The following is a 13471-nucleotide window of genomic DNA, read 5'->3' on the forward strand; positions in this document are numbered from 1 at the left end:
CAGAAGTTCCACTTTCGAAATGTATGCTGCCTGGGTACCCGGGGGCCTTTTGAAATGAGCCCCGGATTTCTAAAGCCCCTTCTTCCTAAAACCAAATGGGAAGAAGGGGCTTTCAAAATCAAAATCTGGGGTCATTTCAAAAGGCCACCAGCTACACGAATGGCATGCATTTAGAAACCGGCTCTTTCGAAGACCCTGTGACTAACATTATACTAATGAAGCACTGCATGTTCATGGAAGTGCCTCATTAGCATCTGTCGAAGTGCCTCATTATTATGCCCCCTCCGAAAGGAGGGGGGCTAGTGTGGCTACAACCTGTGAGGAAAAACAACTGAAGAGAGTTGGCAGTTTTTCAAAGGGACATTATTAAGAGCCCAAAAGCAGGCTATGCCACTGCCTAGGAAAGATAGAAAGTTTGGTAAAAGACTGCCTTGGCTTACCCAGGAGATCTTGTACAGTCTCAAAATCAAGAAGGAGGCATATAAAAAGTGGAAATTAGGACAAATTACAAATGATGAATATAAGCAAACAATACATGTATGCAAGGGCAAGATTAGAAAGGCAAAGGCACAAAATGAGCTCAAACTAGACAGAGGCATAAAGGGTAAAAAGAAGACATTCAATAAATATATAAGAAGCAAGAGGAAGACCAAAGACAGGGTAAGCCCACTGCTCCGTGAGGAGGGAAAAACAATATCATGAAACTTGCAATTTGTTTTGATCTTCACCAAGAAGTCTAGTGAAGAAATGCCTAACATACTGAATGCTAGTGGGAATGGAATAGGTTTAGAACATAAAATTAAAAATTACTTGGAAAGGTTAGATGTCTGCAAGTCACCAGGGCCTGATGAAATGCATCCTAGAATACTCAAGGAGCTGATAGAGGAGGTATATGAGCCCTTAGCTATCATCTTTGAAAAGTCCTGGAAGTTGTAAGATATTCCAGAAGACTGGAAAAGGGCAAATATAGTGCCCATCTATAAAAAAAGAGATAAGAACAGCCCAGGAAACTACAGACCGGTCAGTTTAACTTCTCTGCCAGGAAAAATAATGGAGCAAATAATTAAGGAAGTCATCTGCAAACATCTGGAAGAAAATAAGGCGACAGCCAACAATCAGCATGGATTTGTAAAGAACAAGTCATGCCAAACCAATCTGATAGCTTTCTTTGACAGGATAACAAGTCTTGTGGATAACGGAGAAGCAGTAGATGTGGTATACGTACACTGTAGTAAGGCATTTGAGAGGGTCTTGCATGATCTTCATATCAATAAACCAGGCAAATACAACTTAGATGGGGCTACTATAACATGGGTGCATAATGGGCTTGATTCTCGGAGAGTTCACAATGATTCTGGAAGGGCATAACAAGTGGGATTCCACAGGGCGCAGTTTTGGGACCACTTCTATTCAATATGTTCATCAAGGATTTAGATGTTGGTATAGAGAGTATGCTTATTACTGATTGTAGATCATATCAAGCTGGGAGGTGTTGCAACTGTTTTGGAGGATAGGGTCATAATTCAAAGTGATCTGGACAAACTGGAGAAACAGTCTGAGGTAAATAAGATGAAGTTTAATAAGGACAAATGCAAAGTACTCCACTTAGGAAGGAACAATCAGCTTCATACCTGAAGAATTGGAAGTGACTGTGTAAAAAGGAATATTGCAGAAAGAGATCTAGGGGTTAGAAATAAGTCAACAGTGTGATGCTGTTGCAAAAGAAAGCAAACATGATTCTGGGATGCATTAACAGGAGTGTTGTGAGGAAGACACATGAAGTCATTCTTCCACTCTACTCACTGCTCTTTAGGCCTCAACTGGAGTATTGTGTACAGTTTTGGGCACCACATTTCAAGAAAGATGTGGAAAAATTGAAGCAGGTCCAGAGAAGAGCAACAAGAATGATTAAACATCTAGACAATATAAGCTCTGAGGAAGACTGAAAGAACTGGGCTTGTTTAGTTTAGAAAAGAAGAGACTTAGAGGGGACATGATAGTGGTTTTCAAGTACCTAAAAGAGGTTTACAAGAAGAAGGGAAAAAAATGTTCTCCTTAGTCTCTGAGGATAGGACAAGGACTTGACTTACTTACCTTAAACCCTTGTACTTCAAATGGTGATCAGGTCATCTACAAGTCTCCTCCATGTCACTCTATCTTGAGATAAAACTTCTAGCTGACTCCAGGAGTACCCCAGTTTTTGTCCTTCAATCTCAATAGATCTTCTCCACATTGTCTGCGTCTTCCTCTTTTGCATTTTCCTTGAGGCTTCCGTGTGAGAGCTTGATAGACAATGCTGGATGATGGTTTTCTAAGAAAGTGGACTAGCCATCCCCACTTTCTTTGCTTGAATTGAATGTCAAGTTGTTCTTGTCCTACTCTGTTCCAAAACTCCTTACAAAAGATGCTAAAACAGAAAAAAATTTGGGAAGACACCAAAACACCCTGGAAAGAAACCTGAGATGAAACATTGGGAAAGAGGGCAAGGTGTCACAAACAATGGATAGGGTTAAACTGCAGCAAGAGAGGTTTAGGTTGGACATTAGGAAAACTTCCTAACTGTTAGGGTGGTTAAACTCTGGAATAAATTGCCTAAGGATGTTGTGGAATCTCCATCGCTGGAGATATTAGAAAGCAGGCTAGATTAACATCTATTAGGAATGGTACAGAGACCTGCTGGTCCTGCTATGAGGGCAGGGGACTGGACTCAATGACCTCTTGAGGTCCCTTCCAATCCCATTGTTCTATCATTCTGTGAAATATTCTTCACTCAGTTAGATGTGGTATTATTTCAATTTTACAGTCAGGAGAACCATGGCCAGGAGGTGGAGTGACTTGCTCAAGGCCACTCATGAGGGAAAGTTATGGATCCATGATTACTGATGAAAATCAGATGTTCTTGACTCACGTGACCACAGTGTGACTCCAGTTATTTCCCTTGACTATTACCCTCTGTGGACAGCTCTAGGCTTTGTTTGTTCACCTTCTTTGCTGAATTTTGTTTACTTCTTATCAACAACACAATGGATGATGTGCACAGCTCTGGTGGCAGTCTTTGGGTCTGTTATGTTTTCCGTCAGCAAAGATGGAAACCTCATGAACAAACTTCATAATTTTCAACCATTAGCACTGAAGTCAATGGAACTAGGTAGACTTACACAAGCATTTGTTCTTTCATGTAATCCTCATGACTATGTCTACACTAGCCCCAGATCTTCAAAAGGCTAATGAGGTGCAGCCATAAATATGTAGAACCTCATTAGCATAACGGTGGCCACAGTACTTTGAAAGTGTCGCTTTTGATCACACACAGCTCATCTACACTGGGTCCTTTTTGAAAGGATTCTGCACACTTCAAAATCCCCTTATTTCTATTTGGAAAAGGACCCTGTGTAAATGAGCTGTGTGCAATCGAAAGCAGTACTTTCGAAGCACTGTGGCCAAAGTTATGCTAATGAGGTGCTGCATATTCATGGCAACACCTCATTAGCATCTTTCAGTTAGGTTCCTTATCATGCCCCTTTCACAGTTCTGGGACTAATGTAGACATAGCCCATGCAAATAAGATGATGCGCTACACATCGTCCTCTAAGGTTTGTGCCTACTATTAAGAAGAAACTGAACTCTCGTGAGCACAGGACAGAGTTCATCTGTACTCCTTCCACTCTTCCCATTTTAACCTATGTTGACAGACACGACGTGCTACACAACATCCTGTGATGGATCGAGGCATATTATATGACAGTTCATGGGAATGAGAAACGACAAATGTAACAGCTAATTAAGACTGGTTTCTGCACACCAGATTCCCTTCACCGATTTAATTGAAGGCTCCAATCAGCATGGAAGAACTTGCACTGGGCAAAGCCTAGGCCTGCTGTCCTGATAGTCAATTTCCTCTGCAGTTCTGTTCAAAATCACCATGCAGATAACTTTGCCCATTGAAGACAAAGTCAAATACCATCAGTTATTGCTCTCTGGAAAACTGTCTCATTGACACCATTTTTTTGTCAAGTACAATTTGATGAAGTACAAATTAGATCTTCTGTCAGTGTAAATCAGCAAAATTCAGATTAAATCAGTGGAGAATCTGGCCCTTGTTGGGAATATTTCATACATGGACACTTCTGTAATACCTTTGGGTTCACTCAGAGGCAGCCACTTAAAGGTCCTGGACTTATTGTATTGTTTTGTTTTTTGTTTTATTTCCTGTGCTCAATAAACAACACATTTGGACCTGAATTCTGGAGTCTTTCATACAAGTATGACTTCCTTTGACTGACAAAAGTCTTACCTATGTTAGGAATGTAAGAGCAAGACCCCCAAACTACCAACAGTTTTGGATAGAAGCATAACACTATAAATAAGGCTAGACTAACAAAAGTGAGTTTTCAAAGCTACCTAAAGGGTTTGGACACTTAGTTTGCACTAAAATTACCAGAATTGAGCAGCTACCTCAACCCAGGAGGAATGAATATCCCAGCTTTAATTTTTAAGTAACATATAGAAGTAACATACATTTAAGGTGTTTGACTGGAAGGAAAAAGCTATAATTGAATATAGTACTAAAGTACGTATTAATAGATTGTACTAATTGGTCACATTTTATAGTAATGCAGTCAATGTAATGCTACCTTTGCTTAACCTTCATACCACCAACAAACCACATAAGAACATCTCTAACCCTGAAGTTATTTCACTGAGAGGATACACTTAGAGCACAGAGTTAGGTTCTATGCTGAAGTGAGACTATTAGAACTAACATGAAGTTTGGTGTCATGACAGTTCGCTCGTGTGTTCTACCCCTTTTCAAACCAGGTGTCTGTCTTTTCTAGATTGTTAGCCCTTTCAGGCAAGGACTCTGCTATTTAATGTTAGCATAGTAACTAGAACAGTGGGGCCCTAGCTCTGGAAGGTCCTTAAACTCTGCCCTAATAAATTTGGTTCATAATAATTCAAACACATGAATATGAATTTTTAGTTCTATGGGTCCAATCTGCAACCGATTCAAATAGACATTGCTCCATGATCTGACCTATAAATTCTGTTAGTCATATTAACCATTTTACCATATTGCCATGCACAAAATTATTAAGTAAGACCCTGCTCTTTAAAATGTTTTTTGTCTGAGTAAATTTTGACATCTAAGGAGTCCTGTTTAACTCAATGGGACAACGACACATATGAAGTTACTCCAGGAAGAAAGCACTTCCATGGCTGAGGCCCAACTGTGTCTATTTCATGCAATAAAACCTATTCCCATGATCAATATTTGTCTTTAAATAGTGACACTGACATATGTTATCACTTCCTTGTTAGGAGAAAAAAAAATGTGTGAAAGGAGTTGAGGGTTTAGATGGAAGGGAGGAGAAATGCTACAACACGAATGAAATCAAAGATCATTAAAATCTCTGAGGGAGACTTTCAAAGCCCAAATGATAGACCAGCACTTAACTCCAATTGATGTTCCAATAGAATTAGATGCATAACTGCCATCTGCACCTTAGCAAATCTCCCTGGTCATCATTAATATCTAATTTCAGTAAAAAGTTTAGAGATACAGTGTAAAGACTTTCGCTTTGACTCAAAAGGTAAAGATGCAGATTTTCATATTAAAGCCAAACTGGGTTTAATGGACAAAATACAAAAGTGTTTTATGTGCGTGTGCGTGTGTGTGCATGAGCATGCACATGCACACGAGCGCCCATGTACACACACGTGTGTATATGCACGCAACAGACAGCGAGAGAAATCCAGGAGGTGGAATCAGATAAGAAAAAACGATTAAGTTCTTGCATTAAAGTAGTTAAGCTGTCATCTTAAGCTCACTTTATCAGAGTTATTGCTGGTTACTCATAAGAGCACTAAGCAACAGATGTTCACCTGGCCAAGCAAGCCTGTAAAAGGAAGATGTACATATGCTGTAGAGAGTGAAGCGTGATTTGATTCTTAGAAAGAAAGGTGTTTTGTTTCCTGGTATTTGTTGATGCTTAAAAAAACAGAGAGTGGGAGAGGGGAAGAGAGCAAGAAATACATGGAAGAGTTAGAAAGAGACAAGGAGTACAAGACAGCAAAGATAAACGAGGCCAAGGTGAAATTATAAACTAAGGGACATTTCTTGAACAGCAGTAAAAGCATAAAAAACATGGAATACAAAAGAAACAAGTTAGTTGTTAAAGCAAAAAGTAGGAAAAGGGGGAAAAAATTTCCAGCTGCCACCAGAAAGTTGTTTCAATTAAGCTGAGTAGATGTGGAAACAGCAAGGAATCTTTTCTGCTCCCTAATCCCCTCCCCCACCCTTGTTTCTCTGTTTAATTTAAAAAACTGACTTACGCATTAGCCTTTACGATTCAACCCAGGGTATCAAACAAAGGTGACATCAGAGTCATAAAGCCTTGCAGTCAATCTGAGGGTTCCTGGGACATGGGCCCTATTTATCATTTGATTGGTTACTTTGACTGACTTATGGATGTACTTTGCATGACTTGGTCGAATGGTGCCATTAGAACTTTTACCTGTTCTCAACCTGTCTCTTGACTTTACAATTGTACGGAGAAATTCAGTTCCTTTCTCTGTGGCTAGGAAGGGCTACTTGGTAGCAGAGTGCATGTGGTTCCACTCAGCAAGTAAGCAGACCAGATGCCAGGGTGCTGTACACATCCATACCGTGTACAGGCCTGATGTGTGTGAGTTCCCAGCAGGGCAGCTCAAAGACAGCAGGAGAGTTGTGAGTTGTAATGGATCTGGAGAGAGGACTCACAGTTGTTCTGTTTCCGTTCTTCCCCACCCTGCCCCACAGATGGAGGTAGGCTTCATTTGCTCCTACATACTTTTGTCTGGAGCCCAGCTAGCTGTTCAAGCCAGCCAAAATGTTGCAGCTTTGGCCCATGATCCAGGAAAGCCACAACAGCCGTGTTTGCTCTCAGACTAAATGAAAAAAGTATTTTACAGTCTACTTGGATGATATTACATCATCAGTCAGGGAAGTAATTGCTTCCCAAATTGTTCCATTGCAAGAACCCTATTTTTATTTTTATTATTATTATAATATCATTATTAACCCATTATCTGCAACTGAATAGTTGCTTGGTTAAGTCTCTTTGTACTTAACACACTGGGTGACGGCAATCGAGCCTGATACATGGTGCCATGCCCTCAATGGATCAGCAGCATAACTGGACATTTCTTCTGTGGGAAAGATTGCCTGTCATTGAGTGGAGTTTGAGACAGGAAATGTTCTTCATGAATTATTTTTTCAGACAGAACAAGAACCCTGAAAGAGCATTTGAAGATGATTTGTAAGAGAGATGTTCGACAGTCTAGCAGCATCCCAGAATCCTTCTGACACTTATCTCACGTACCAAATATATTTTCTTAGTCTCAGTAAGGATATTGCAGCATTTAGGATTAGATATAGTATCCTGAATAGCTTGTCATGTAAGGAAACATGGAAGTATTTAAGCCACTAATAATATTTTACATTGATAGAGGGCCAAATTGCACCACATAAGTGTATCCTCTTGCTGTAGGTTTAGTGGAGTCCCGTCAGGAGACAGAGTCCCACCCAACTCAGCCAGGGGTACAGGTAGTATTCCACTGGCTGCAGCACTTTTTGGGGTGCAGGCTGGTTTAGCTGACAGTGTTCTGGGCAGGGAATCAGAAATTCGGATTTTGTCCCTGGCTCTGCCATTGATATGCTCTGTGAGACCTTTGGCATGTCACCTCATCTCTCTGTATCTTTATTTCTTCTCCGCCTCCCCCTTGACCACCTTTTCTGTTTAAATTATAAGCTCTTTGGGCAAGGACAAATTCTTACTATGCATTCATACAGAACCTAGCACATCTGGGCCTTGATCTCAGTCAGGCATTTAGGCAGTTATCTAATAATAAATAATAAAACATAGTAATAACCAGTTCACAGAACAGAGGGAGGGAGTCCTATTGGCAAGGATGCTAGGGGAAACCGTCTACAGAGAGAGAGATGCGATCTTTAATGGAGCTGGCTGGATCTCCTTTATTAAGGAACTAACTCAATGGAACAAAACAAAGCAGCAGACATGTAGCACTTGAAAGACTAACAAAATGATTTATTCAGTGATGAGCTTCCGTTGGAGTACAGACTAACACAGCTCTCTCTCTCTCAACTCAATAGAACTCAAAGGGATTTATGGACCCCTGCTGGGATCTGAACCTGGAATTTCAAGTTGGCTACCTAACACATGCTGAAAGGCCAGGCCTGCACAGGCAGCTTCTGTTGACAAAACTGGGATTTGGCGACAAAACTAGCCAAGTGTCTACACGATTAAAGCTCTCTGTCGAGAGTTTGTTGACAAAACTCAGCTATTCATTCGGCAGTGTTATCCCTGTTCCCAATCAGGTTTAGTGCCTCTGTCAACAGTGTTCTGTCAAAAGAGTGCCTGCGTAGACACTTCTGTCAATAGAGATGGTTTCTGGTTCCCAGGGCAGCCCTGTTTGCAGAGCTTCTGGTCAGCCATTCTGTTCAGAGAGGGCTGGGCAGTCTGGTTGCTCTCTGTCGACAGAGTGGCTTGCTCTTTCAATCTACTTTCGTGTATAGACACAATCTGTTGCCAGAGGTACTGCTGAGGCTTCTCTTTCAACAGTGACCTCTGTCAACAGAGGCTGCCTGTGTAGACATGGCCTAAAGTGATGCTTACCCCATTCAGCTTCAAAATTGGGACTTCTGGGCCACATCTACATGGGCAGTTTCTGTCAATGGAACAGCCCTTTTGTCAACAAAACATGCCAAGCATCTACACGGCTAAAGTGCTCTGTAGAGAGTTAGTTGACAAAACTCAGCTGTTCAGTCAGCAGTGTTATACCTCCCCCCAATCAGGTATAGTGCCTGTATCAACAGTGTTTTGCCAACTTAGTGCCCATGTAGACTGTTCTGTTGACAAGAGGGTTTCTGGTTCCCTAGGCAGACCTGTTTGCAGAGCTTCTGGTCAGCTGTTCTGTTGAGAGAGGACTGGGCAGCGTGGCTGCTCTCTGGCAACAGAGTGGATTGCTCTTTCAATTTGCTTTTATGTGTGGACTCACTCTATCGACAGAGGTAACACCAAGGTTTCTCTGTCAACAGTGACTTCTGTTGACACAGGCTGCCCGTGTAGATGTAGCCCTGGGGTTTTCAAATAAAAATGTTTTGTTTATTCCATGTGGCTGCCAATCTCATGTGCAACCACATTCATATATTCCAGCAATAAATCATCAGAATTTACAGGGGATATTATCATTACATATAAAAATGATGGAAATAGAATGGAAATTAGTGCACAAATGAAATAATGTATATTTGTCTTCTTTCTAATCATCATACTAGATTCAGTGCAGCCAATAGAAGATTCTGCACAGATTTCAATATATGGCATCTATGGAAGACAAGGTATTTGTTAGCTGTGGAATCGTGTCAAAATATTACTTGATATGTCCTGCTGGGTATGTTACCCTGTATCTAATCAATTTTAGGGCAATAAAAATAGATTGTTAAGCAAGAGCTGAAAAAAGTGCAATAATCTCTGGAAAGGTGGCTGTATAAATGACAGTATGTAGCTTTGTGTTTATTTTCTCCTACAATATCTTTATCATCAGTTTTTGTTCACTTCATAGCTCAGAAGATTATTTTCCTAATTGCTCACTCTGCTTTGTTTTTCTGGAATTGGAAAATCCAGCTGTGCCCCTGATCAGCATCACCAGTAACAAAGATTCCACTGCCAGAATTCCACTTAGAACAGTGTTGATTTGTGAGACAGGACAGAATCCAATTTGCTCTCCTGTAGATATTGGGCTTTGCACTGTAACAATAGTATAAACCTTGTTTTGTCAGAAAAGTAAACAGAGCCATTACCCAAAGTACACAGAGGTTATATTACAGTTGAACCTCACTAGGCTGGCACCCTCAGGATCTGACCAGTGCTGAATAAGAGAATTTGATAGACCTACTACTACTTAACCCTTGTACTCCGCATGGAGCATAGGTCATGTACAAGTCTCTTCCACTTCACTCTGTCTTGGTAAAAAACTTCCAGGTGGCTCCAGGAGTACCCCAGTTATTGTCCTTCAATCTCAGTAGGCCTCCAAGTTGTCCAAGGTCTTCCTCTTTTGCATTTTCCTTGCAGGTTCCATGTGAGACCTTGACAGTCTATACTGGATGATGCTTTTCTGAAGGTGTGGCCTACCCATCTCCACTTCGTTTTCTTGATTTCAAAGTCATTTGGTTCTTCTCCTCCTCTTTTCCAAAGCTCCTCATTTGTGATGAAGTTTTGCCATTTGATGTGAATGATTTACCTCAGGCATCTGTTTATGAATGTCTGTAGCTTGTGATTTGAAAACTTTTTAGTATGCCTGGTCTCACATCCATACAAGAGCACATTCTTCACATTTATGTTGAAGATCCACAGTTTTGCCTTCACAGATACTATTTGTGAATTCCATATGGGATGAAGAGTCTTAAATGCAGCTATTGCTTTCCCTATCCTGGCATTGATATCCTTATGTGTTCCTCCATGTATGCCCATAATACTCCCCAAGGAGGTAAACTGCTCCATATCTTCCAGGTCATCCCTCCCAGTGTGATGGTGATGTTGTTGAACTGGTTGATCCTTATTGTCTTGGTCATTCCCTTGTTAATGCTCAGTCTAGTCGTTGAGGCAGTTTTGTCTAGTGTTGTGACCTTTTCTTTCGTGCTTTCATGTTAGTGCGAACGGAAGGCGACATCATCGGCCAAATCAATATCCTCTAGCTGCTTAAAAAGTGTCCACTGAATGCCTCATTGATGGCCATCTGGGCTGCGTCTACACGTGCACACTACTTCGAAGTAGCGGCACCAACTTCGAAATAGCGCCCGTCACGTCTACACGCGTCGGGCGCTATTTCGAAGTTAACTTCGACGTTAGGCGGCGAGACGTCGAAGTCGCTAACCTCATGAGGAGATAGGAATAGCGCCCTACTTCTACGTTCAACGTCGAAGTAGGGACCGTGTAGACGATCCGCGTCCCGCAACGTCGAAATTGCCGGGTCCTCCATGGCGGCCATCAGCTGAGGGGTTGAGAGACGCTGTCTCTCCAGCCCATGTGGGGCTCTATGGTCACCGTGTGCAGCAGCCTTTAGCCCAGGGCTTCTGGCTGCTGCTGCTGCAGCGGGGGATTCATGCTGCAGGCACAGGGTCTGCAACTCATTGTCGGCTCTGTGGATCTTGTGCTGTTTAGTGCAAGTGTGTCTGGGAGGGGCCCTTTAAGGGAGCGGCTTGCTGTTGAGTCCGCCCTGTGACCCTGTCTGCAGCTGTGCCTGGCACCCTTATTTCGATGTGTGCTACTGTGGCGTGTAGATGTTCCCTCGCTGCGCCTATTTCGATGTGGTGCTCCGCAACGTCGATGTTGAACATCGACGTTGCCAGCCTTGGAGGACGTGTAGACGTTATTCATCGAAATAGCCTATTTCGATGTCGCCACATCGAAATAGGCTACTTCGATGTAGGCTTCACGTGTAGACGTAGCCCTGTTGTCCTGTTCATAATCCAGTCCATTGTGATCAAGAACAGGAAAGGTGACAATAAGCACCCTTGTTGCACTCCTGACAGTATGCTGAAGAATTTTGTCTAGACACCATTGTGAACAACTTGGCATGTTGCTGGTTTCATATGCTGAACGAATCAAGCTAATAATTTTGGATGGGAGGCCATGATGTTGAAGTAGTTTCCACAAAGTGTCTCTAACAAAACTGTCAAAGGCATTTTCAAAATCTATGAGGTTATGTACAGAAGGGAATTCCACTCGAGCCACTGTTCTACGATCATTCTGAGTTGCTATTTGGTCAGTACAGAATCTCTCTTCGGCAGCTGGCCTGTTCTTCCCTGAGCTGTCTATCAATTTCTGTTTTCTCTCTCTCTCTCTCTCTCCCTCTCTCTCTCTCTGAGAATACTATTAAACACTTTTTCTGGAATAGACAGTAATGTGATGCCCCTCCAGTTCTTGCATTCCTTCAGGCTGCCTTTCTTTGGAAGCTTGGTAAGGTAGCCATGTTTCCAGTCTTGTGGGATCTCTTCAGTGTCCCAAATAGGTTATACCTCATGTTGACTGATGTCTCACTAACTACTTTGATTACTTCTGTGGGGATGTTGTCTGGACCAAGTGCTTTTCCACTTTTCAGATGGGAAATGGCTTTTCTGATTTCCTTTTTTGTAGGTCTGCTGCTGTTAATTTGCAGGGTATATTTGTAGGTGGTAACTTGGGAGGTTCCATGTAGGCAGGGCAGTTCAGTAGCTCTTCAAAATGTTCCTTCCATCTACTGAGCTGCTCACTTGGGTTTGTTAGCACATGCCCCTCCTAAAACACTGGAGGTCAATATTGTCTAGCAGCATTACCAACACTTTCACTGCTTACTGGATGCTTTGAAGACAATTAGAGCTAAATAACAGCACAGAACACTGAAAGCCAGGACTGGTGACTGTAAACAAACTTCATGGGACCATTGGAAGCTTGACCACACCCCTCATAAATGGTTGTCCAAATAACTAAAATCATGCCGAACTGCTGATGTTGGCAGATGAGAGAGTGCTGGAGTAGAGACGCTCAACCTGTACTTTGTATGTAGGTTGCTTTAGATGCATCGAGTAAGAAATCTCTGTTATCACAAAGCAGCTAACCCTAATCACACTTTCCAGGACTAGGACTTCAGTATTCTGTCTTGTCACAGGCAAGATTTCTGTACTGTCCCTTGTAGTTCTGCTCAGAGATTGTTGTATAAAACACAGCACTATAATTACAGGCTTAGCTCATCTATTGTATGTTTTCAGCTAACAATAAAAATAGAAAAAGTTAGTAATGAAACCCAGCTTTAAAAGCCACATTAACACATTGAACAGCCACTGGTACTCTCTGTGTGCTTTTCCAGGACCTGATTCAAATCCTTTGAAGCCAATGGAAAATTCCCAAAGGGATCAAGGTCTCAGTGTACATTTCTGGAAGGAACAATCAATGGGGAAACTGCTGAGTCAGCAAGAAAACAAATCCCCCCTCCACTTCCAGTCACTGTAACTGAGAATTCAAAAGAGGCTGAAATCTAGCTCCATGGCACAGCCTGCCAAACTAGCCTGTGTCTCTCTGTACCAGACATGGCATCCATTTCATTTTGGGTAAGCCTCAAACTGTTCAGATGTTCCATTCAAATAAGCACCCCAAAATCTGGGGGAAATCTCTGAGCCTTAGCCAACATACCTGAGCCTCCTAGCTGTGTGAAATCAGGCTGGACAGCCCAGGAGAACAGATTCCCATGAGAATTCCAGTGCTTCCTGCCTCTTGTCAGGTTAGAAATATCACAACCTCAGATGACATTTTGCGAGTTCAGGTCCTAGCTGGGACAATTAGTGGAGGAAACAATTTGATCTAAACTCTGATGGACCAGCAGAGAATCGGAGTGGCAGCGGAAATAGTGGAGTTAAGGAACAAAAGGAGTTGAC

The sequence above is a fragment of the Carettochelys insculpta genome, chromosome 3 (genome assembly GCF_033958435.1).
Source record: "Carettochelys insculpta isolate YL-2023 chromosome 3, ASM3395843v1, whole genome shotgun sequence".
Lineage (NCBI taxonomy): Eukaryota > Metazoa > Chordata > Testudines > Carettochelyidae > Carettochelys > Carettochelys insculpta.